This window comes from Pygocentrus nattereri, chromosome 29, assembly GCF_015220715.1.
Source record: "Pygocentrus nattereri isolate fPygNat1 chromosome 29, fPygNat1.pri, whole genome shotgun sequence".
Classification (NCBI taxonomy): Eukaryota; Metazoa; Chordata; class Actinopteri; order Characiformes; family Serrasalmidae; genus Pygocentrus; species Pygocentrus nattereri.
In genome coordinates this window covers 16,037,195-16,042,194 of record NC_051239.1, presented here as the reverse complement: position 1 = coordinate 16,042,194, position 5,000 = coordinate 16,037,195, and the positions used below count along the sequence as shown (strand labels likewise).

Genomic DNA, 5,000 nt, shown 5'->3' with positions numbered 1-5,000 from the left:
GGCTATCTTCACATCGCCTCAGTGAATGGCGGCTTTGTGCCCCGTCTCTTCTCTCCGTGACTGAATGTCATCCCGTGTCTGTGAGTCCAGAAAGCGCCCTGACCCGCATGAGGGGCACGGGAATGACGTCAGGAGTCAAGTCCATGAGGACAGTGACGTTGACGGTGCAGCAGTGACGACGAAGAGAGCGGCTGCTGTGTGTTACCAGGCCCTCACCTTCAGCCCACCCAGATTACTGTCCAGTCTAACTAGTTAACTAGCAAACAGGTTGTAAATGCAGACGGGGATGGACTTTTATTTTGGAAAATGAACTAAGACGAGTGAGAGGAAAAAATAAACGATGAAGCCTAATGAAAAATGATTTTGTTGAAAATGTTCCCGACGCTATGTTGTTCTCGCTATAACTGACATTTATAGTATTACCATTACAATTGTTTTTATAAAGGATAATGAAAGAAAGAAATGAAGGAAAAATAAGTAAAGCGGAAAATGATTGATTAAAACTAGCATTGTATCCACCTCTCTGCTCGACCACGTGGCCTCCCGGAACAGGCAGAGCACAAAGCCAGTGGGTCAATGGGTCACCATCCTCTTGCTCTCTGGATTATGTAATTAGTTAGGTGTCTAGTGGAGGGCAATAACTTATTGTTTAGAGTCCCTGCCTTAAAAATTGATCTGTACATGTTTTTGACTGAAGATGCCTGCAAACTGTTACCTTCTGTAACTGGGAATGAGTGTAACAGTTATACTGGATGTGAGCATGAAAACACACACAGAATACTACTCGCAGGGCCCTTTCACTTTATAGTCAGCACTGCCTTGTATCGGCAAAAAACTGAAATGGGCAAATTCCGACTGTGCATTCAACATACAGTGGCAGTATGAGGGGAGACTGATTAAGAGAAGTCTGAGAGGTTGGGCTGGAGATTTGGGTGTCTTCTGCTTGAAGCTAGAAGGCCAGAACCCCTTCTGCCCCAACAACTGTGGTAGTACTGATACAGGGCTGAGGAACAGAGTGAGTTGGCGGCAGGGACTGCCAAAAATATTGTCAGCGGAATTTGCGAGTTCTCCTGGTTTCTACAATGAATTGGTGAAATATACCCGCCCCTACTGGGGGCCAGTCAGATTTCTGTGTGGGCCTGTTCATTAATTACACGTGGGTTTAAAAAGACATAGAAACTGTCTTAATCATGGAATTCTTCCTCACAGGAAGTGCTTATGAATACGCTGTCTGATGTCTGAGACATTGTATGTGTGTCCTAATATCTGTCCTAATATTTTTACATGCACGTTCATGGCGGACAGATAGGTGGAGGACATTATGAGACAAAGTGGTCCCGACCTTCATGTTTACTTCTGTTTTACCATCGTCAACATGACATAAGCTGAGAAGACACGTGTACGTTCAGTGGTGCTTTTGTACTTTAATTGTAATGCTGTAAACAACTGTAATTAAAATGGCTGTGTTGATGTTGTAGACATTGCGTTGGTTACTTACTGCTGCTTTTGAAATCTGAGTTCATACACATCTTTATAATTTGAGTTTGTTCACATTTCAACAACTGAATTATGCAGAAACTGGTGGAATTCCCCTTAAAATATGGCAACGTGAGCAGCTGCTGTACCTCTAGCAGTCGCTGAGTTTGGTGTTGGCAAATCCAAAATGATTTGGACTGAAAAGCTGGACAGCTGGACAGACTTTTCTTTCCTTGCGTGGGGTTTGGGGGAACTCTTGTACTGAGCTACACTTACTCAGAGCCTTTTCCGATGGGAAACAGCATTTCCTCGTGCCATCATTAACTCTTTGAGTTTACATTTGACCGGGAAGTGATCGGTAAGCATTGAGGAAAAACAATGGAGCGAGCTGTGAGCAGTAGGGAGTGAACCAGTCTCAAAATCTGTCTTCTCCTGAACTTTAGAGTGCAGTCTCTCCCCCATCTATTGGTCTCTCTCTCACTCTCTCTCTCCCTCCCTCCCCCATGTTCTGCCTGTCTGCGCACAGCAGCTGCTGGATGAGAATGTTTTTGTGATATTATTCTTTGACCATGGGAACAAGCTTTGCTCAAGGACACACTCGCACTGTGTGGGTTTCCCTTAATTTCATAAGAAAGAGATTTCTGTAAGGCCCAAACATGGGCTGAACTCCACTTGCATGGGAATGAGAATGAATATAATCAGTGAACCCATTTATGTAAGCCTTACAATTGTTTGCTTAAAAGCCACATGTTTGGCCACTTCTGTTTTCACATATGACAATGGCATGCAGGCCTTTGTATTACTAGTCTTTGTTGTATTGGTTGTCCAGTAACAATAGAGGCACTTTTCCTGCTGTAGATTGACTATAGTCATATGAAGGCACTGTTTCCATTTGAGCTGCCATTGAAAACTACTTCTACACTCTCAGAGAAAAGGTATTGAACTTTCATTGCAGTGGTATCTTCAAAAGTACATCTTCAGTACCTGTAGTTAGGGAACCAAATGGTAGCATATTCCACTGTAATTGTATTTTTTGAGTTGTACTGACTCCATACACCCTGCCTCGACTCCAGCCTTTTATTTTACTGTCCTGCTTTAAGGCTTTAGGGTATGAAAAGATGCAGGTATGTCATTTACCCCTGAGGAGAAATGTATTTAAGGTACACAGTTGTAAGACTGTTGTTGTACTTTCTGCAGATTTTTGTAGTAAATCTACTGTTCAAAATAGCAAATCTGCTGTTTCAAGGTTAAATATATCAAAGATATCATAATTAGTACCCTAGTAGTAGTTAAGCCACTATGCTTTTAATTTATTTGCTAAAGCATTACTCCAAAAAGATTAGGGGGTCTGAAAACATAGGCTAGAGTTTATTAAAGAGTAAATCAGAAGTGTGCGATCATTCATTTCAGTCATTTGGTCAAAATCTAAGGTGTGTGAAAACTAAATGTGCAAATCCAGTTGTACAGGGGGGCGTGACTTCTGAGGTGGTCCATTTTGAGAAGATGGTGAATTTTGTTTAAAGCAGTGGTGATTATTGTTCTATATTATTGTCGTAAACTCAAGATTCCCGCAGGACTTTTGTTGCAAAGCTTCAAAGCTTAGAGGTGACTACCTCTGAGGTTGGGCCTGTCCCAAAAGGCAAAAGTCTGTTAACATGTAGATGTAGAGGGTGCTTGGAACAGTGCATCTGGCCATGCACCAAAGCAATTTTCTTATCTAAAGTGGCTCACTATACACACAGATATAGATATAGATATAGATACAAGTACAATGCACTTCACTGAGACAGTGAATTAATAACAAAGGCAATTTAACTCGCATCTGAATATCTTTTTCTCCGTGATGTTGGTCAGACAGCTGCAAATGAAATAGAGGTCTGCACAGACGTGCAGTTGAAGCCTGAAGCCTGAACCTGACTGGTACCCATGACTTTGAGACCTGATCCTACTATGCACAACTGATCATACCTTGAAGAGTACAGCAACCACCCACCTCTGATCAACTGCACTAGAGTTTCTCACGTTACTGCTGCTGCTTTTAGAAATGCTTAACACAATTTGGGTGAACTTAACAAGCAAGAGGAAGGATCTGTTGACCTCTCTACCAAACCAACCCCTCAGTTTCATTCAGGGGCACATTTACCCTCTCCTCAAACTCTATGCTGAGGTATTCTGAATATAGTCATACACTATAACGTTACAGGTGTGGGGGAAAGAGAACGTAGGCACAAGTCTTTAAATATAAAAAAATCACTTGTTAGAAAAGAACCCAAGCCTGATGTATGAGAGGCCCTGAAAAGCCTGATAGACATTCCTATGTTTAAGTATATACCTAATAAAACACCACACTTTCATAGGACTGGAGCAAGGTTACTATAATAATCATGTACTGAGAACCCTGCAAAAAAACGCACCTTGCTTCAGTATGGTGGAATGCCAAATATCCAAAAAGTGCTGTTCTCTGATGCTTGAGAAAATAATAAAAAAACAAGCAAATGGATGATCGTTTTCCAAACATGCACGGACGTATGGAATTGTGCAGTCGATCCAACGGGTCGGGTGGAATTTTTGTGTATGAAAGCAAACCAGTGATAATGAGTCAAAAATTTCTCCTGAGACTGAACACAAGTATTTGGGACACATGTATAAACGTCCTTCGTGGTCCTTTTGCAAGTGCACCAAATGGGAAAAGACTATAAGTGTTATTCGGAAAGTTTGGGCATCAGTGGTTAACTGTGCAGTTTTTGCCCAGGACCACATTTTATGCTGATTTTCCTCCTTCATGTTAAATTAAGCAAATAAGCAATAATTGTGCATTAATATGTGTGTTCTCTGTAAAGGATGTGTTTAGATAACAAAACGTAATTTGACCCGGGCGCCCAGACTTTTGCATACAACTGTAGCTGTCCGCCTGAAAACGTTCCCAAATCACTTGAATGCCATACTAAATAAGTCTGGAGAATAGTACATACTAATGTTGACATTGATGGTATGTAGTAGGGATGCTATAATACAGAGTATTGCTTTGCATCATATTTTATTGCTGTATCATGATTGGCATATCCCACTTAAACTGGTGGAAAGCCATCAGATTTGTGTTTTCTTGACATTTATATTTATCTCATACACAACCCCTCCCCCTATTCTGGACTCTCAAAGCATTTAAAAGCTCAAAAGCCTACAGGCTCTTTTGGTAAAGGATCTAACGGTGTTGCATAAAGAGGAGAAAAAACTCCGTCATCGAGGAAGAGTAAAGCGACATCAGCTAATTAACACAGACGTGAACAACTTTCGCTAATGTTAACAGCCGAGAGGCAAACGCTTGTCCTCCTAACAGAGCTGCAGACAGCTGGGCATAACTTTACTCTCTGTTTCTGGAGACTTAAATTATGTTTTAATGAAGAAACAAGGCTGAGTGTCGTTTGGGTCGGAAAACTATGTTGTGTTTTGACAGACGTGATTTTGATTAGAAATCTTCTAGTGCAGTTAGTGCAGAGTTCCCCAGCTTCAGTCCTGCAACCCCA

The 5,000-nt window shown here is 41.5% G+C and overlaps 1 protein-coding gene across 1 annotated transcript in view; it reads left to right on the top strand.

The window, feature by feature from the left end:
- The window catches only part of fgd (faciogenital dysplasia), a 104,922-nt gene that overhangs the window by 943 nt on the left and 98,979 nt on the right, over nt 1-5,000 (top strand). The gene's annotated exons all lie outside the window — the stretch shown is intronic.